General features: G+C 41.2%; 1 protein-coding gene across 1 annotated transcript in view; it reads left to right on the forward strand.

Annotated features, from left to right (window-relative positions):
- The first annotated feature begins 2,036 nt into the window (after positions 1 to 2,036).
- The window catches only part of TCP11L2 (t-complex 11 like 2), a 613,826-nt gene continuing 594,009 nt past the window's right edge, over positions 2,037 to 21,853 (forward strand). Inside the window, exon 1 of the mRNA XM_044087900.1 lies at positions 2,037 to 2,183. The gene's annotated coding sequence lies outside the window, so the exon portion shown is untranslated. The remainder of the gene's footprint in view (positions 2,184 to 21,853) is intronic.

The following is a 21,853-nucleotide window of genomic DNA, read 5'->3' on the forward strand; positions in this document are numbered from 1 at the left end:
CTGAATCAACGTCCTGTTACTATACTCAGTATCCTAGAGAATGCGAATGCTAATAGATGACCTGTGTCTGGCATATGAGGTATCCTCTGACCCAATACTGATGGATTTACTGCACATCACCAATTCAAATGGCAACAGAAATACTTGTTCTAGGGATCTAAACCTCTTCTAGAACATCAACAGAACAGTTTGGAGGGACAGGTGAACCTCGCAGGGCATACTGCTGCCCTGGAACAGACTCTCCATCTAAGTAAAACAAAGCTCATCCTTGTCCATATTTAAACACAGCTTGGATCTACGGATAGGAAACAGAACATTTACCCCAGGACTGCCCCCTGTACTAGTAATGGAGAGAAGCAACTCCTAAATGTTCTTTTCCATGCACGGGTTCCCCTCTAATCATCTGCAGTATGATCTCTGTTATTCTCATTAGGGGTAATACATAATTATCGACCATGAGGTGGGTAAGGCCAATCTCTAACCAAATGAGATTTGTACTTGTCCCTCTTTAAGCCCGTAAACGAGTACAACACTTTCTCTGCATGTACCTAACCAAGCACTTACACCAGCTGAAGCGGTCCCAGAGGTTTCTCACTAAAAATACTTCCCACCTTCGTAAAACAAAGCCCATTCCTCACTTTCTTCAAAAAGAATTTGGATAAATGGATGGAGAACTGTAAATTCACTCCGGGGGTACTGCCCATGTCCCTTATGGACCGAAACAGTCTATAAAATGACTCAGGGCTCCAAAACCCAAAGACCCACTGCCCTGATACTACCCTATCCCATATCTGGGGAATTAAGATACAACATTGTCTTATCTTGGGTATTATTCGCTAGGTTTGTAAAGGATCTTGTGCCATTACCCAAGTAATCACCTATGAACTTATGACATAAGTTAATTCAAGCACCAAAAGGGAAATTGGCTAGGCTTAAAATGTCAACACAAGGGTTGCAAAGGTTGATAGTCTCGTACTTATCTATGAACCATATTTTTGCCACTAAATGTTTAATGAGAAAATGGACTGCTGACATTACAGTACAGCATAAGGGGGAACAAAATGATAAAATGTATTCCATTTAAAACTGTAGAAACGTTTACAGTTTACAAATCAAGGGTATACAATTATAAAATACATTCCATAAACAGACTGGGGACTCGTAAGATCATAGGAGGTTACTAGGCTATTGCCCCTGAGGCCCTTATAAGCCTAGCCAAGAGTTTAACCCATGTTTAAACAAGTCAGCACCCACACCCCCTGTCCAGCAGGGACACAGGTGGAATCCCAGGAGTGTATTTTCTGTTCCGTATAATGTTTAAAATGTTTACCTAACAGATATAAGGTATAGGGTTTGATTCTCACCTTTGCTTTGAAAAGGGAACTGCCTACGCTTAAAATAGCTCACAAGAGCAGCTAGCCTAGAACGTACTTACCTTATCTAAAACCATTAAGCGTCATTTGCAATGTCTGAAGAAGTACAAGTACATTGTGGAAATACAGAAGTACAAATTATAATGTATAAACATGAAAAGAAGTAAGCAACAGATATAGAAAAAATGGCCTTTAAGTACAGCACAGCTAAATGGATCCGTATATAGTATATGAATTACACGACAGGGTAGCCCATACACCTCTCCACAAATTCCATGTTTGTTCATTTCCTGACTATTTGCCACTCCCACAATAGCAGTTCTGGATGAAAAGCCAGATTAAAGGGGTGGGGGTTGAACGCTCGTCACATCCGTAAACAAAGACCTTGCTTCAAGGAAGACTCTACCATTATAAACTCGTGGGAGATATTGTTGACTAATGTGAATAACAGCATTTAATGTTTTCTGAGAACATTCACGGATTATGGCTGTGTAGTGTTTATATTTTGTAAGTGCTATATACCCAGCTTGTCACTCTTAATTCCATAACTTCTTTTTAAGGAAGATTTAAGGCTTCAAGTCTTAATTACCCTATGCTTATACAAGGTGCTGCAGCCCCAACTGCCACTTCAATTCTAGTTTATAGTAATTGTGAAGGCTATATGTTTGTTGTAGCCCTTTAAATCGTCAGCTGGTTGAGTTGTGTTTGTGATCTGGGTAGCCTGCTTGCCTTCTCCTGTTGAATTTAGTTTATAATCATAAAGTTGAAGACAACCTGTCGCGTGAACTCTTCTTAACAGAACTGTAGAAGGTAATAATATCAGTGTTAAATTAATCGTATATACTGGAAATAGTCAAAGATTAACAATTATGTTGTGCTTAACTTTATGTGTTAGTACCAAATACCCTATCGATATTTCTTTAGTTGATTACTGGGTGGCACATTTTTAACCTTCAAGTGGTAAAGCTGTCTTTTTCAGCTCTGTTAATGCTATACATTAACAAATAATAACACAAGTCTTATTAACCACAATCTGCAGGACTGAGATATGTCATTCATTTCTAAATCTATATTTTTTAAACCGGAGTTAACGTGGAGCATCTAAGAAAAGGAAATGTTTGTTTGGTAGCACTGCTCTATGCTTAGCTGTTTATAAATACACATGCACACACATATTTCCGTTTATATTTTTCATATAACCATAACCTCAAACAACAATGCTTCTCTTGTTAGTCATTTGTTACGGATTCATTTTTGTATATTCATAAGCTGATCCAGTTGAAGCCTAAGTATTAATAGCATCGATATGCTTTTATGGGTCTTCTGTTGTTGTAAAGCCGAACCAATCAGATGCTTGGAAGTGTAGCTACACTGACTTTGTTTTGGACACGGGAACGCGCTGCTTCATTGCACGCGCATTCCCAGAGGGCACTTGTGTATCTGTAGCTTGACTTCTCCGTGGCTGAGCTGTTTTGGCTATAGCAACCAATGGAGAATCACTTACCATGCAATAGCTCCTCTCTCTGAGCATTGCGAAATGTTTTTTTTTTTTGGTCATAATTATGGACGGGTTAACCAAACTGTATAGAACAGTCTGTACACTACTTGGTGTTCGTGTTTTGGCTAATTTATTTATCCATATAAATGTTAAATAAGTCTCGGGTGGTCTAGATGGATTTATGAAGAGAAAAAAAACTAGTTGCACTATCGTTCCTTTTTTTAATTTGTGTTTGCAAACGTATTTTCTGCTCTACATTTCTTACTGCTGTCTTTTGCTGCGTGTCCACTGTGATTATTTTAGTAGTATCTGACAGCACCTAGGTAACTTGGTGGTACACTTGTTAAGTACACATTTTCGATGTAGAGTTTTCCTGCCTTGGAAAGTGAACGATTAAATACGCATGCGCAGGGGGAAATAGTCTCGTGACTGATAGTTTTGTTACCGAGCGAACCGTGGAGGTTTTTACAGAATGTCTAGATTTTTGCTTTGTGTTTTGTTCCGTTTTTTCATAAAATTGTGGTTTTCTGAAATTAGTTGCAAATCATTAAAGACTGAAGTTCGAAAATAATGACAAACATTCGAATTTCAGACTTCATACCCTTCACAAAAAATAATGCAAAACGTATCAACTTTCGAAGTTTGTAAGGGAAATATTAAAAAAAAAAAGATTTGTGGCTTTGTCCAGATTTCTTGCTCTAAGAGGTTTGCGAGGTATGCGTGGTGTACTTTCTGACTGAACAGAGGCGCTAGAAGCTGTTGAAGAGTGGGGGGCGGACGGCATTTTTTTTAACTATTTACTGCCACAACATAGGTTCCTTTGGAGGACATTTTAAGCTTAGCCAATTTGCATTTTATTTATTTTTTTATTTATTTTACATTTGTTGACTGGGATAGTCTAACTGGATAAATGTCCATTTTCAGTAGAGGCCCCGGGGAGAAAAGCTCCAAGCATGAACACTAACAAAGTTAACAATGTATAACAAAGACATGTATAATAACAGTACAGAGGTACAATTGACTAAATACATTATGTTAAAAGATTAAACTAAGTAAAAAAATAACAAGTACACTAAGCACAAGCTGGGTATGGGCAAACAGAGTCAGGCCCTTACATTTATCCTATTACTATGAGAAAAAAAGAGAAATCAGTAGATTTGGAGGTATAGGTTAGGGGAGAGGGGAAGGGGTATGAGCGGGAGGGGAAAAGTTTGTCTGGGTTAGCGCAAGGACAAAGCCACTGAGTTTTAAGATGTTCTTTAATATGCTTTTTGAATAGAGAAGTAGAAGCTAGAGTAGAAAGTTCAGGAGGGAGCTGATTCCAGTTTTTACCTATAGTGTTTGAGAAAAGTGAGTCACCAGCTTTGTTGTTAGATTTAACTGATGAGACCAGGAGTTTATTAGCAGAACGTAGTGTAGCTAGGTTTTTATATTGTGTAATCAGATTAGTGAGGATAGGGGTGTTATTGGGGTGGTGTAGGATCTTTTGAGTGATAAGTAACTGTTGACAGAGTATATGGTTCTGCATTTCTAGCCATCCTAGTTGTTTAAGGTTAAGGCAATGGTGAGTTTGAAATGGAGAGCTTGTGATAAATCTAGCTATGCTATTATAACAGGTAGAAAGTTTTGAGATATTATTTTTAGATAGGTTTGTATATATAGCTGAGGCATAGAAAAGGATAGAAATGAGGTGGGTTTGGGCAATAGTTTTCCTGGCTGTGGGGATAAGGAAGGGTTTAATTCTATAGAGGGTTCCAAGTTTTTTGTTAACAGTCTTTATGCTGGAGTTAATATGGTCATCATAGTTAAGACTGTTATCAATTGTAACACCTAGTAGGCAGGTGGTAGTATCAGGGGTTATGTTTGTAGCATTGTTAGAGGTATTAGAGAAGAATGGAGTGGGTGATTTATGAGATGGAGTAAAAAGCAGTAGTTTTGATTTTTTTGGGATTAAGCAGGAGGCAGTGTTGCATAAACCAGTTTTCTACATTTTGGAAAACAGTTTGGGTTAGGGACTGGAGGGAGGCTATGTTCTTAGCAGTACAGATTAAGGTTGAGTCATCTGCATATTGGATGCAGGTGGCTTGAGGTATGTTCATATGGAGGTTGTTGATAAATATGGAAAAAAGAAGGGGACCTAAGATAGAGTCTTGTGGGACTCCAATATTTACTGGAAGTAATGAAGACAGTTTGTTGTCCCAAAGTACTGCTTGCTGTCTGTTTAGAAGATAACAACTAAACCATTGTAATGCTAGTGGATCAAGAGAATGATACTTTAGTTTATGTAGAAGTAAGTTATGGTTAACCATATCAAAGGCTTTTGACAGGTCTATAAATAGCCCAGAGGAAAAGGAGTTAATGTTACAATTTTTATTTATAGAGTCCGTGAAGGATAGAAGGGCAGTTGTTGTGCTGTGGAATGGTCTAAAGCCATGTTGGCAGTTGGCTAGTAGATTATTTTGTAGTAAGTGGTTGAGTAGTTGTTTGTGAATACATTTTTCCATTATCTTGGCTAATGGGGAGAGTAAGGCAATAGGTCTATAGTTAGAAAGCTCTATAGAAGATCCACCTTTATGTAGAGGGATGATGTGGGATACTTTCCATATGGTAGGGATTTTGCCTTCAGAGATAGTTCTGTTAATAAGGATAGATATGGGGTAGTCTAGCTTTTGTGGCAATTTGTAGGTATTCAGATGGGAGATGGTCGGCAGAAGGGGTGCAAGGTTTCAGTTTTTTAAGTAGCTTGTAGATAAGAGATGTAGGAACAGGGTGTATATGAAAGGTAGGAGGTGAAGTCTTGGAGGTATTAGGTGGGAAGGCAGTAGGTGGAGGAAGAGAATTGGCTTGGGATTGAATGGCTTCTGTAAAGTAGTTATTAAAGGCATCAAGGATCAGGTTGGAATTATTATGGTTGAAACCTAATGCGGCAGGAGTAGTAGAGTGACTTGGCTGAAGAAGTTTGTTTTAACCCTGACCAAAATTTTTGTGGAGTTTGTTGAGTGGATTGTTGGAGGTGAAGGTAGAAGTCTTTTTTGTCTCTGAGTGTCCTTCTTGGTGGCATTTCTTAATTGTTTAAAGAGGAGGTGATCAGATGGGCATTTGGTAGCCCTCCATTTAGCCCATATTTTGTTTCCAAGGAGCATTTTTTGCTTAGTTTGTTTAGTAAGCCATGGGGCAGATTTGTTTTTTATTCTAGTGGAGTGGGAAGGTGCGTGGTAGTCTAGTATTTGAAGAAAGTTAGTGTTGAAGTAGGTTACAGCCTCATCAAGTTCAAGATGGGTCAGTGGTGACCAGTCACGTGCTTGCAATTCATTAAGGAAACTATCTGGGTTAAAGAATTTTTTTGAGTGGGAAGTTTTTGAGATTATGAGTAGTTGGGATATGAAGTTTTTGTCTGATTATGTAAGTGAGCATATGGTCACTGATATTGTCGGGAAGGGTTCCTGGAGTACAATTGCTAGGGTGGTTATTATTAAGGATCCAGTCAAGAGTAGATTCTTTCCTGTTAGGTTTGTGGATTCTAGTAGGAGTGGTTATAAGTTGAGTGAATCCAAAGAGATTTAAGTGGTTAGTAGGGTTCAGAGAATTGCAGGTAAGCCAGTCTATGTTGAAGTCACCCAGTACAATGGTCTCCTGTGGTAGTTGGGTAGAGAGGTAATTAAGTAAGTTTTCGGGAATAGTAGTATTTTTACCAGGGGGAAGATGCATACAAATTAGGTAGATAGATTTGGAGTTGTTTATTTGGAGTTTGGTAGACAACATTTCAGATTTGGCATGGCATCTAATGATGGTAGTTCATTAAAGAAGGAAACCTGGAGAGTAGATTTATAGAGAATGGCAATGCCTCCACCTTTTTTGGTTTTGCGGTCACATCTAAGGATACTATAACCTGGAGGGGTAATTTCCTGGTCTAGGGTAGCAGGTTTTAGCCAGGTTTCTGTAAGACATAGAATATCAAATGAGTGTAAATCCAGGAGTGCGTGCAGGTGGGAAATTTTATTGTTGATACTTCTAATATTTTGTTGCTTGAATTAACATTTCCTGATTGGTCTTACCTATCCCGTGGCTGATAATTGTATATTAGCCATATTGAGAATAAATGTGATGACACTGTAGATAATTTGAGGGGACCCATGTAAGGGATGCAGCATTTAGGAGCTGCCTCTGTCCATTAGTGGCACCAGGGGTAATCCTGGAGTATATTTTCTATTACCCATCCTAAGATCCAATTTTATTTATTTATTTATTATTTATTTTACATTTGTTGACCGGGCTAGTCTAGCTGGATATATGTCCATTTTCAGTAGAGGCTCGGGGAGAAAAGCTCCAAGCATGAGCAGTGACAAAAGTTAACAATATAAAAAGACATGATAAAGCAAATACAGAGGCAGCATTGTTCAAAGAAAAATTAAAAATTATAAACTATAAAAATTTTAGTAAGAAATTATACTAAACAATATACTACACACACGAGAAGGTATGAGCAAGACTCAGTTAAGAGAAAAAGAAGTTATATTTTATCCTCATATTATGAAGAAAAGGGTAATAGCTAGATTTGAAGGCATAGGTTAGAGGAGTAGAAAAGGAAGGGGAAAAAGATAGCAGTCTGGGTTAGCACATGGACAAAGCCAATGAGTTTTAAGATGTTCTTTAAGATGTTTTTTTAAATAGAGAAGTCTAAACAAGGGTTGATCATTCAGAAGGAAGCGGATTCAAATTTGCATTTGAATATGGACCGGGATGAGCGTTGTTTTACTTGAATGGATAGTCTGTTCTGGATATATATCCATCTGTCCACAGCATTCAGTTTAGATACCTGGACTGACTATTTCTGATGCCATTTGACTTCCATCTGTATTAGGTCAGAGGATGCCTTGTATGCTAGACACGTCACCTTTAAGCACTCTGTAGGATACTGAGTGTAGTGATAAATCTTTGAGGTGGTCCATGCAAGACCTACTGTTTAGGACTTGTATCCTTTTAGCAAGGTATCTCTGTGGGTATTCCAATTGTTGCATTGGTCTGAACAGATGGCTAAGTGGGCATTATACAAAATGACCTAATGAGGGAGCTTTGTAAGGGGGACAATAACATCTCTAGATCTAGTCACAATCAATTTGTTTATAAGCTGTGCAATATAGAAAGAGTTTCTTATGACTCTGGGCACTTGTTGGTCAAACGTTATGTCACTGTACAAACAACTGGGTCATTTCTTATGGGGCATTGTCAATTTGGCAGTTCATGATTCTGGTACCAGTTATTGTTTGGGATAAAACTTCCTGCATGATGGTTAAGTCATTTGAGGATTTAATAACTGCTCCTATCATGTAGTCATCTCAAACTTAGTCGGCCAAAGCCCTTTGGTATTTCCTTTTACTTTTGAGAGGTATATGCCAAACAAAATAAATCTCATCACCGAACCCTGGGGGCCCCCATTGGTGACTGGTCTCTTCCCCTATTTTGATCTCCTGCAGCCTGTGAGCAAGCATACATGTATACGTTCTTTGATTCACCTTCCTGATTGTAGTAACTTGATAGTATTAAATTATGTTCCTTGTATAATACAGCACCACTTCTTAAAATGTTTTAAATTTGTAGTTTCGAACACTCTTCTAGTGAGCAATGAAGCAAAATGTATGAACCAATAATGACAAAACTACCCATTTCAGAAAATTTCAACTATAAAAAGCCACTCAAACTTCTGTCATTTACAATCCACCAGTATCAGTTGTTGTGTCTTTTGGCTTTTCCCGGTTAGGGGTCGCCACAGCGGAACTCCGGTCTGCTAATGATTGGCAGTAGATTTTTATGTGCCGAGTTGCCAGCCCTGATGCAATGAAGGTATGCCCATTCACGCGTGTCTCCAGACAGAAGACACTCTAGCTGAGAATCGAACGGGACAACGTCTTACTGTCAGGCGACAGTGCTACTGCAGCACCACCACCGCAGTAATTATGCAAAATCTCTGCAGAATTATGTCATCTAAATAATTCCACATTAAAGGGATCTGTTACTAATGAAGAGGTTGCTGCTAGAAAACAACTTTATGTTTCATTGTTTCATCTACAAATAAAGCGCCTGTTGCCCTTGAAGAATAAATTGCCTATGCTACATTAAAAAATGATAAGCTAGTAATTTTGCAATGTGGAATGGATGGCAAACTGATAATGGGTTCATAGTTAAATAACTCCTCCAAAGGATATTCATAGGACTGCAGCATCCACTCCCATTAAAGTACAACACAGTCCACTATTAGCGATCCATCTGCATACTGTGGGAGTAGTACCCAGAGTCTTCTGCATCAAAAGCAAGTATACTACCTGTTGTGCTACTAACAATGCAAGCAACTTAGTATAAGTAGCATTAAACACCTCTTCCCCTGAAGCTCTCAGCTCCTTGTAAAATCCAATTGACTACCAAATACATCTTTCAACTTCGCAGCACAAGAAATCTGAGAAAAAATTATTTGGGGGGGGGGGCAAAGCCCCAAAACCAGGGACACATTTTAAATATTGCTTGTATAATTTAGAAAGTTGCCAAAATAAAGTGTTTTATGTTACCATATGTTTCCTGAAAGAGCTGTCATTATTTAGTGAATTCAGTTCTCATTGATTTGCCAGAAAAACACAAATTTTAAGAGGAACAGACCAAAACTATGAGCCAAATGTTCTGTGAAAATCTGGACAGTGGAGAGCTATGGACTCAACTCCCTGAATCATGAATTGGTTGTATGGGTAGAGAATTCAGGCTCTTGTTTGAGCCTGACTAATACTAACCACCACCAGTATTAGCGATCCATCTGCATACTGTGGGAGTATACCTTACTGGGGCATTTTACACACAGACGCACATACACACGCACACAATAGAAAATCTATCCCCTTGAGCCCTAACCACTTACCACTTACACACACACACACACACACACACACACACACACACACACACCAGAAAATATATCCCCTTCCATAGCTCATAGTTGAACCCTAACCACCTATGTACAGACGCACACCCTCAATGAAATTTTCATTATGTTCAAAGTTTCAGCATTAACATACACTTCCACTGGGTCCTGCTGGACAGAAAAGAAATATACATGTATGTCCATCTGTATTGTTGTAACTGCTGAAATGTATAGATTTTAATACTGGAAGATGACATTTATGTGTATCTTTTTTTTTTCTCAGTGAACATTCCTCACGGGTGTCAGTGGTGAGGATTGAGGCTCCTTGATCACTGGCCCAGAGGAGGGAGTCACATGTTGGTGAGCAATGGTGGGATTTTAATTGAACTTCTTTTGCCTGTAAACAGTTGTCACTACAAGTGTGTGTACTGTCAGCAGCCAAAAGGTAAACATACAGAGTTTCATTTTTCACAATGGTTTTATTTATTTTTGTTAGTTTAGTTTAATCAGGGAACTTAAGGCAAAGATGTCAGCAGAGGATTATGGAAAGCTGACAGTGAATCGGTTGTCAAAGGTATACACATTCAAAGGACTAATGCATGCCAGCCTGACAGAGGAAATAATTTCAGTCTTAGTCGCAGCTGCAGCACATACCAACAACCAGGAAGATAACCAGTGTAGAGATGGGGATGAGCATCCCTCAAAAACAGGGCAGTTTATCTTTTCCTCATAGGATTTAAAAACTGTTTGGAGTTAGAGACTTGACCTTGAGGCAAAATGCATGGAATTAGAATCACCAGAGAGACTGTGAAGTTTGGAATTTGTAGAAAATGAAAAGCAGTGTCAACATGAGAGGGGCATGCTGACTCTTCAACAGGAACATGGAGGTAATGGGGAAGGAATTAACTGAATCCCAGAAGCGACATGGAGGTAATGGGGAAGGGACTAAGTGAATCCCAGAAGCAACAAAGTTCAGTAAATTTCTTCCACAGTATACAGAGAGTGATGATTTTGATATAGTTTTTTTTTCATATAGTTGAAAGAATATGTAAACAGTATAATGTTGATCAAGGGCTCTGGGTACAGTTCCTGACCCCCTGTACTCCATGGTAAAGCTGTAAGCATTGTTTCTAAATTGTCTGATACTGATTGTTGAACCTTTTCCATAATTTAAACAATGACAAGGATAAACAATGTTTGTTGGAATGTTATAAGTTAACACCTGAAGCTTACAGAAAAAAAGTTTTGTGAGCATAGACATAAGGCAGATGAAAGTGTATGTGATTATGTTGCTGAGCTAAGCACTTATTTTCATAGTTGGGAGAGTGGGTGTCAGGTGACCACTTTTGAAAAGCTAGCAGACCTTTTGGTGAGGGAACAAGCCCTTAGCACTTTGCTTGAGGACATGAGAATCTGGTTGGCAGACTGAATGTGTAACTCTGCAGATGAGCTGTGGAGAAAGGGGGATCTCTACTTAGCAAGCAGGGCACCACTGCACAAGGAGGGGATGCCCAATGCTGCACATATATATAAGGGAACCTATGGTGGACAGTCTAAACCACCCCAACAGAGTCCACCAGTAACAAGGGGAAGCCACTAGTTCAGGTACATGTCCAGGATCAAGATGTTTTAAATGTATCCAGAGGGGCAGTGTAGCATACAGATGTCCACTGAAGAAAGGTGAGGAATAACAGTTTGCTAGTGGAAAGTTGTCTGGAGACAACAGGGGTACCAAACTTTCACCAGAGTTTGTATCTTATCTTAGTGGATGGAAAGCAGACCACTGCTAAGAATAGCCATTGTGAAACATTCAGTGGTGAAAGAGGAGCAGTATTTGCTTGGGCACTCAACTTCCGTCAGCGCTTTAGGAAGGACCCCATTCCATATACCTTTGGCAAGGGTTCACCTTGATAGGGAGTGGAAAAGAAAGCAAGCAAGTAGATGTGTTTGAGGATATCCCTGCAGATGCCTTGATAGGAAATTATTTTGATAATGCGTTACCTTGTCTGCATGCAGTTACATGCAGTCAAGCTTGGAGGCAGGCATGTGGGTCTGGTAACCTGAGGGGGATCCAGACAGACCCCACATCTGTAGTTGGGGCTGGTGATGTGGCTATTTCAAGGAGGGAGCTACCCTGTAACGGTGAGCCTGAAGGTGAGCCACAGCTGCTGATAGGTACTGATGCTCTCTTGGACAGAGTGACTGCAAGGGCACAGATAAGTGGTAGTACTCAGGCTGATAGTGAGGCAGCACTGTCAGAAGATAACGGACTTCCTGTGGAAGTGGAGCTGGGAAGGGTCACAAAGGTAGAGCTGAGACAGGCTCAGCTCTTGGGTCCTACATTACAAGGCTCGAGGAGGTAGCTAAGGAGGCACCTGATTCTCAAGGAAAAGGGGAGTCTGTATACTGGAACAAAGGGTTATTATATAGAGAGTGGACCCCTGAGGAAGGGCTGTATAGCAGTTGGTAGTGTGCAGAGCCTACCATCTGTCACTTCTAGCCATAGACCATGACTACTTTTACAAGTGATATGGGCATAAAGCATACCGAGAAACATATTATGCAGAATGTTTATTGGTCTAGTATTGAAGGGGGGCATAACATGGCACTGCAGAACCTGTGAGCAGTTATGCTACCAGATACCCTGAGGACTGCGTCTCTGTCCTCCATTGAGGCAGACAAGTTGGAAAATGCTTTGCTAGATATTTTCAGCAGGGTAGGTTTCTTGAGAGAAATACTGACTGACAGCAGCACCAATTTCATGTCAGACCTGCTGGCTTGTCTGTAGGAGCGCTATGAGGCCAAGCACCTGAAGACTAGCTCCTACCACTCCCAGACTAATAGCCTTGTGGAGAGGTTAAACTCTAAACTGAAGACCATGCTAAGGGCATTTGCAGACCAGTTTAAGAGAGAGAGTGGAATAAGTATTTGCCCCATCTGCTGTTTGGATACAGGGAGATACCCCAGGAATCCAAGGGTTTTTCACCCTTTGAGTTGCTATATGGGTATAGGTAGAGCGGGCGCATGGATGGGATATGTGATGAGTGGGATGGTGTGCGTGAATCCCACAAGGGGTGTGTTGTGGCATGTGTTCTTAACCTTAAGGCTTAGGGAGCTCCTGGGCTTGGTCCAGGAGAATCTGTCAGGAGCCCAACAGGAGAAAAAGGTGTGACATCCCCATGCTGGGCCAGTGATCAAGGAGCCTGAATCCTCACCACTGAAACTGGAGAGGGATGTGCATTTGGAATACAAATGGATACACTCAGTATTTCCAGATGCAGACCTCTCTGCATCAAGCACAGTTTTCTTTAAGAGTGCATAGGGAGCACCCTCAGTCTGGGGTCTCTCTGTTTGTCTCCCTCTAGGTTCCCAATAAGACTCCCCCACTGGTACAGCTGTAGGGTTACATTCTCAGCAGAGTGTTCAAGCCAAGACCTCCAGCACCCTGTCTGTAAGCCCAGTGCTTGGTGTCCCTGCTCCAAGTAGCTAACACGCACACACTGTGAGATTTGATTTTTCACAGACACACACACACACACACACACACACACACACACACACACACACAAGGCTGGCAGAGATTTACTTGCTGTGTCTTCTTTTGCCCAGAGTATGAGGTAGTTTTCACCACTACCAGACACTCCACAATCAGCTACTCTAAGGCCCTTAACAAAGGGTGTCCAATTATACTGTATACTATTAATACTAAAACAAATGGTAATGGTTGAAGACAGGCCTTCTGGAGTGGCCCACACAGTGCCACCAAATAAATATAAGCACTTTCAAAGGTTAAATACTTTCTACAAGGACCAACCACAGTAAAAGTTTAATTATATTTAATAGTAAATAATAAAAGAAAATGCTGAATATATTTACAGTAAAGCAAAGCATTCAAATGACAGGGAATATTGAAAATAACATTGATGGGCAGACTTATACAAATAAAGAAAAACAATATCTCTAAGCTTCACTATATTCCTGACTGAATCTAGGAGAATTACTATTCCCAATGCTGAATATATTTACAGTAAAGCAAAGCATTCAAATGACAGGGAATATTGAAAATAACATTGATGGGCAGACTTATACAAATAAAGAAAAACAATATCTCTAAGCTTCACTATATTCCTGACTGAATCTAGGAGAATTACTATTCCCTAATAAGTTACCTGATAGAGGAAGGCACAATGAAATACATGAGCAGTCTTTCTAATCAGGCTCCCCAAAACAGAATACTCAATACTCAAAAGATTACTCACTGTAAAATATAATATCCAAGATGGCTTGTAGAATGTCCTCATCTGGTCACCTGACTCTAGTTTCTCACAGTATCTCCCTTTAAAGTTGAATTTAACATAGATGGCTACAGTACACATCTAAATGTTTATGGTAGAGCCTGGGGCTTTCCTCTCTTTTTATTGAGCTAATGAACAAAGGCTTCTTCCAAGCCCACCGTCTCTGGTCATATTCAGCACTGTGGGGTGATGTTTTAATGGTTTAAAAGCTGATTTACATTTCCCTTATTTTTCTTAAAGAACAGCAATGGGATTCTGTTATTAAATGCTGAACTTATCTGTCCTTTTTCTCCCTATTTACAGAACCTGCTATGAATTAACAACAATACAGCATTTAAAATATCTTAAATCGACAGTTTCCCTCCACTAGAACAGTACCTTACTGTATTGTTATTAAATGCTGAACTTATCTGTCCTTTTTCTCCCTATTTACAGAACCTGCTATGAATTAACAACAATACAGCATTTAAAATATTTTAAATCGACTGTTTCTCTCCACTAGAACAGTATCTTACTGTACTGTGGTGGTTTCACTTTCAGAAAACTTTTATCCCACCCTGGAAAAGCTTGCTGCTGTCTCCAATTCATTGATGTCATCAAAGCCAATAAATACAGGTAATTTTCTGGCCAATTCCATCCCCAAACTGACGTCACCATGACCGTCCTAAAAACCTGCCCATGCTATGATGTCACAGCTCCCTGGTCCTTCCCCTACCCATACAGAAAGTAAAGGCTAGAACAAGGAAACATTACATGATCAAGTCTCCTGTTGTGAGCTGTCAGTCACAGCAGGTAACAGCTGAAATTACCCTTAGCACTTTGACAGCGAGGGAAGTTAGGTGTGAAGGGGGATGGGAGATGTGTTGAAGTAGTACAATTCAGGCATCACAAAAGACTGCAATTTAGCCATTCTAAAAAGAATCAGCAGTAAAAAAGCACTTTGAAAATCTGTTCTGTGGCATTTGCACTGTTTGTGTTTTAAAGGATAACAATGGGATTCTATTATCAAATGCTCAACTTCTCTGTTCTTTTTTTTCCTTATTTATTTTCCCTGCTATGAATAAACACCATCACAGCATTTAAAATATTTTAAATTGATTGCTTATCTCCACTAGATCAGTGCCTTACTGTACTGTGGTGGTTTCACTTTCAAAAAAACTTTTAACCCACCCTGGAAAAGTCTCCAATTCATTAATGTCATCAGGGCCACTGAATACAGGTAGTTTTTTGGCCAATTCCCTCCCCAAACTGATATCACCATGACCATCATAAAAACCCACCCATGCTGTGATGTCACACCTCACTGGTCCTCCTCCTACCCATGCAGAAAGTAAAGGCTAGAACAAAGAAACAGTTAACAAGTCAAGTCTCCTGCTGTGAGCTGTCAATCACAGCAGGTAAAAGCTCAAATTACCCCTTAGCACTTTGACAGCTAGGGAAGTTAGGTGTGAAGGGGGGTGGGAGATGTCAAAGTAATAGAATTCAGTCTTTACAAAAAAACTGCAATTTAGTATTCTAAAAAGAAGCAGCAGTAAAAAATCAATTATGAAATGTTCTGTGGCATTTGCACGGTTTGTGTTTGAATGGCATGAAATTTTACTTGAAAGTGAAAGACAGCAGTGTATGCATGTAAAATCTGTGCAGTGACAGGAGCTTTAGGAAGAAAGAGGCTTGCATGATGTAATTTTTTAGAGATGAGCACTGCATTGTGGGATACCTAGAGGCAGACTAAAGAATCGGCGTTACCTCAAGATGCCAGACCCCATGTGGTCAGACTCAGAAATTACATGTAACAATATTTAAAAATCTGTATATAGTCCCAGAGTGGTGTTAAAATGTAGGAAACACCAAACCATGATGGAATAAACATGTTTTTTTTTTTTTTTTTTTGAGTCTGTGAGTGTGGTTCTCCTTTAAAGTAAGCTAGCTGGTTAACCTCTGCTGTCCCAGTATCATTTATTAAAATGCAAACATTTTAATTCTGTTACAATAATACATGTACATTTCTTTTCATTCTGGTAGGGTGCACTGTTGATGCATTTTAATGCAAGCAAACCTCGCAAATACATTTTCAGCACAAGCCTCTGTGCAAATCAGTTTGATATACAAATGATATATAATTATTTATAAAATTCTAGCTAGCTGTGCTGGCACAAGTCATATATCCACTGCCCTACTTCTGCTGGAGTGGCTGGCAGTACCTCCTCTCATCACATCTGGTGTGACGGGAATGCTTGAGCCCAAGATTATGCTGTGGGACAGCAGGTTATGGTGCTCATTCCTGTCAGACACAGTACATTGCAGTTAGCTTGGGAAGGACCTGCTAGGTAGAGTTAGGGGCACAAACTGTACCATGTTAACATGATGAAGCCTTACCATGATAGGGAGGCCCTTATGCTGAGTATTTGCAGTGAGTGGCAGGAGGAGTCTGAGGGGGATCTGGTGACTGATCACCTCAGTGGAAGGAGTAGCAATGTCCCAGTGGCTATCCCCTACCCATATTCGAGAAATCCAAGCGGTGTTACAGGCATTTGGAGACATGTTCACTGGGAAAGCTGGATGCACTCACCTGGTGCAGCACTATGTAGATGCAGGACCCCAAAGACCTAACGAGCAGGCCCATTACATGGTGCCTGAGCAAGTCGGACAGACTGTGAGGTAGGAGATACAGGAAATGGTAGTAATTTAGGAGTCCAGCAGTCCATGGGCCTCCACAGTACTGCTGGTAACAAAGAAGGATGGCAGCACCAGGTACTGTGTGGACTATAGAAAACTAAACAGTTTGACAGAGTCAGATGCTTACTGCATGCCTAGGATGGATGAAGCCTTAGAGCAGCTGGGTGGGGCTAAGTATCTGACCACAATTGATCTGACCAAGGGCTACTGGCAGATGTGCTTGCTCCCACCGCTAGAGAGAGGTCAGCCTTTGTAACTCCTTTTGATTATACAAGTTCTTGAAGATGCCCTTTGGGATGTAAAATGTCCCAGTGACCTTCCTGAGGCTGGTAGATCATATCCTATCAGGAGATTATGCTATTGCTTACCTGGATGATATTGCCATCTACAGCCATTTCTGGCAAGAGTACCTTTCGCATGTCAGGAATGTCCTGGGCAGACTGCAAAGGGCAGGTTGACCGTTAGCAGGTGAGAGCTTTCTTGAGGACAGCAGGGTACTGTAGAATGTTCATTCCCAATTATAGTACAATAGCTGCTCCACCTCACAGACCTGATGAGGAAAAACAGGCCAGATAATGTTGTGTCAACTCCAGCCTGTGAGCAGGCATTCCAAAGTGTAAAGGGGCTTTGGGAGGACCCCCTGAGCTAGCAATTCCAGATTACAGCAAATAATTTGTTGTACAGGTGGATGCTTCACACCAGGAGTTGGGGGCTGTACTCAGCTAGGCTTCTTCTAAGGGAGAAGAGCACACTGTTTGTATATCTCAGCTGTAGGCCCCAACCTAGAGAGTAATGTTATGCAGCTGTAGAAAAACAATGTTTACCCATAGTATGGGCACTGCAATTCCCCTAACATGGCTACATTGAGCCACCCAACAAAATGCCATGTTATTAAGGTGAAGCCTAGGGTTACAGGCATATGACATAACAGTGCAGCACCATAGTGGGGTCAGCAATGCTGATACAGATGGGCCCTCAAGACAGGATATGAGTTAATGTATTCCCTGACCAGCTCATTTCTCAAAATGTTTCTCCAGGGTCACTTGAAAAACTAACTTGAGTCTTCAAAGGGGGGAGAGATAAGATGATGTGTGAGGTAGTGCCAGCTTTGCTAGGGGGAGAGTGCATTGTATATGTAACATATGTCAGCATAGCTAGCTGGAGATTTGTAAAGAATTGTATGTCATTAGAGTATCAAATTGATTTGTATAGATGCTTGTGTTAAAAATGCATCACCAGTGGGTTCTGCTGGACAGAAAAGAAATATAACTGTATGTCTGGCTGTATTGTTGTAACTGTCGAAATGTATGTATTTCCACAGAGGATACTGAAAGGGAAAGAGTTAAGCTCAGCCCAGCTAACCTTAAGAAAAATAGCCTGAAATTAAATGACTTGCATTAGGGCATAAAGATTCTATCTCACAGGTCGGAATGCAGCAAGAGATGCAATGTCTGTGAAAAGCCTTTCTGCAAGAAGGGTAGAAGTGTTGGAATTGTTTTATAGCTTCCAGATGCTGTATTAAATATTTAGCTAGAGTTCTATGTATGTTTTGTGACACATCTGTGCCACATCCTGTGTCAGTATCTAGTGAGGGGGTAGTGTGGGAACCAGAGTCAGGTGACCAGATGTGATGTCATCCTCTAGCCAGCACTGAAATTGTATTTAGACACTAGTAAGAGATGTGATAGTGGCACTCGGCACTTTGTTATTAGACCTGACAAGAGACAGTCGCCTAACTTCATCTTGCCTTGCTCTGGCAAGTAAGTAGTCAACACTATAGCCATTGACGAGGGAAAGGCAGTCCATACAGCCTACCTCGATCTGGCTAAGGCCTTCGATACAATACCCCACTCGGGTATCATTGAAAAACTCATCAGCTTAAATGTTAACCCATACATCACAAGATGGGTTGCAAACTGGCTGAGTGACAGAACCCACAGGATCAGAGTTGCTGGCGCCATGTCAGACTCAAAACCTGTCACAAGTGGTGTCCCACAGGGCTCAGTCCTGGGCCCACTCTTGTTTGGCATCTACTTTTCCGAAGTACAAGCAAACACAGGAGGGTTATGGCTGACAAAGTTTGCAGATGACTGCAAACTGGGCGCCATAGTAGAAAACACATCTGACACAGATATCCTTCAGAAGGGTCTCACAGAAACGGATAACTGGTGCCAGAGCCACGGCCTGAAGTTAAATGCCAAAAATGCATAGTCATACCCTTTGGGAAAAACAAGGTTACCCCTAGCTACCAAATAGGTGGCAATCCACTGAGCACAGAAGAAGTTATCAGGGACCTGGGGACCCAGGTTGATAGTAGTCTGTCATTCGACACCCATGTAGCTAAAGTAGTTAGGAAGACCTTCTACATTGCCCACCTTATCATGAAGGGATTCTCATCTAGATCAAGGGAGGTCATAGTCTCCCTTTACTCATCACTCATCAGACCAATGATTGAGTACAATGCCCCATTCGGGATGTATCTGACCCGACACTTGCAGCAGCTGGAGAGGCCACAAAAGTTCCTCACCAAAAGGATAAAGGGTCTCAAAATCTGTCCTATGCTGCCCGACTGAAAGAACTCCAGCTCTATTCAGTCGCCACCGCTTGCTCAGAGGTGACCTTTGCCTAACATACAAGGCCATGTCAAACCCAGATTTGATGAATATGCTTCACCTCAAAAATCTAGATCCATCAGAGCCACAAGGGCGGAGACTTAAACCTCGACACGGCTATTAATAGGACGTGCTGGAGGGATAGATTCATCACCCAAAGACTCCCTATGCTGTGGAACAAAATCCCGGTACATGTGAGGCAGAGCACCTCGCTGGCCTTGTTCAAGAGAAATCTTGACCAATGGATGGGAGATCGCAGATATACCCCAGGGATTACCTCAGTGTCACTGCTCGACAGAGGCACAGCAAAATAATGGGTATAGTTCCCCATACTAAAGGGGTGGCATAAGCCACAAAACGATGGGCTAGGCTTGTAAATGCCCTCGGGCAGATAGCCTAGTATGAACCTATAACCTATGAACTAATTCTGTAATCAATTAAAAAAATGTAGTGAGATTAGTTAAATGTTTTTTTTTTCTGTCTGAGTCTTTCCATCGGTGGTGTTTTTATATTTCCTGTGATTGAAACTTTGGCATTTATGGTAAATGGATACTCAATATTGTCACATTTTTAAATATGTATTAAATATATCTAAACCTTTTGTTGTGGCTGGTCTTTTAGAAAATATTTTAACCTTTTAGAGTACTTGTATTTATTCCGTGGCACTGTGGCTGCATGCTCCTGAAAGTCTTGCTTTTTGGTTGAATATTACCATTTGATAAGTATTACTTTTACTGTGAGTAATTGGGTACCCTGGTAAGAGCCTTGGAGTAGCTGGCTGTGGGTGTTCTGGTGGCAGTGTATCTACCTTATAGTCTGGGTGGAGATGGCAAAGTGGGTAAGCTGTGCCAGCCTTTCCCAGGTGTGTGTGCATTGGCTGTTTTGAACAGGGACACTGAGAGCACTGATTTCACATTGAGGGTGGTGGCGGACTTGGCTTAGAACACCTGACTAAGGACTCAACTCTATATAGCTGTATCAGTGGGTAGTCTTATTTGGGACATGGGAGAGAGAGTCCATCCACAGGACTGGAGTGTGCATTCCATGTGTGCTGTTAAGGGACGTTGTACTTAGTGCAGAGCGCTGCATCTAGAAAAACTGTGTGTATCTATTTTGTTCTCAGTGAATGCTTCCTACTGGTGTCAGTGGTGAGGATTGAGGCTCCTTGACAACTGGCCCAGAGGTGGGATGTCACAGCATTTATAGGGGGAGAGAAAATATGTAGGTGTTGCTGGATCTTTACATCGTGGAAATGTGGTCACCACTTCTGCTTCTTAGTGGAATGATGATGGCAAGGTGGTTTATACAGCCTACCTTGATCTGTCCAAGGCTTTTGATACCATTCCCCACTCATGAGTCCTAGAAAAACTCACTAAGCTGGGTATCAACCCCTATATCACTAGGTGGGTTGCAAACTGGCTCACAGATGGAACCCACAGTGTGAAAGTAGCTGACTCCTCCAAGTCAGACTGTTGACTAGTCACAAATGGAGTCCCACAGGGTTTGGACCTGGGTCCTCTCCTGTTTGGTATCTACTTTTCTGAAGTCCAGGCCAACACAAAGGGACTCTGGCTGACAAAGTTCGCAGATGATTGCAAGTTGGGAGCCATTACTAACTCCCCAAGTGATGTTGGCATCCTACAGAATGGTCTCACTGAGACCAACGACTGGTGTCGGAACCATGGCCTTAAGCTCACTGCCAAAAAATGTCGTCATCCCCTTTGGGGAAAAACCTGGCTCCCATGAATTACCACATCAATGGTAGTCCACTGAAATGCAGAAGGTGTTACAAGAGATCTGGGAACACAGGTTGACAGCAATCTCTCTTTTGATCACCACATTGCCAGTGGTCAGAAAGTCATTCTGTGTGGCACATCTCATTACTAAGGTACTAAGGGTTTTGCATCCAGGGAGAAAAGAGGTCATTGTCTCCCTTTACTCTTCTCTTATTAGGCCAGTCATCGAGTACAATGCCCCATTTGGCTTGTGCCTCACTAGACACCTGCAACAACTGGAGAGGCCGCAAAAGTCCCTCACAAAGAGGATCTTAGGCCTTAAACACTTGTGCTATATGGACAGACTAAAGAAAAATACAACTATTCTCCGTCTTATATCACCTACTTAGAGGCCAGCTCTGCTTGACTTACAAAGCCATGTCTGACCTAGCTCTGTTAGGAATGCTACATCTAAAGAAATCCCACTCTCTCCATACCACGTGCTCCAGAGACCTCAACCTCATTACCACAATCAACAGAACGTACTGGAGGGACAGGTTCATAACCCAGAGACTGCTCACACTATAGAATAAACTTCCCATACATGTTAAGGATAGCACCTTGCTGACCCTCTTCAAGAGGAATCTTGATGAGTGGATGGGAAATAGAAAATTCACCCAGGGGATAACTCCAGTGACTGTACTCGACAAAGGCACTGGGAACTAAGGTCGGGTGGCACGATGCCAGGGTAATAAAGCCCCAGGGCCATTAGCCTAGTAC

This window comes from Protopterus annectens, chromosome 11.part0, assembly GCF_019279795.1.
Source record: "Protopterus annectens isolate FY-2018-M chromosome 11.part0, PAN1.0, whole genome shotgun sequence".
In the NCBI taxonomy this organism is placed as follows: domain Eukaryota; kingdom Metazoa; phylum Chordata; order Ceratodontiformes; family Protopteridae; genus Protopterus; species Protopterus annectens.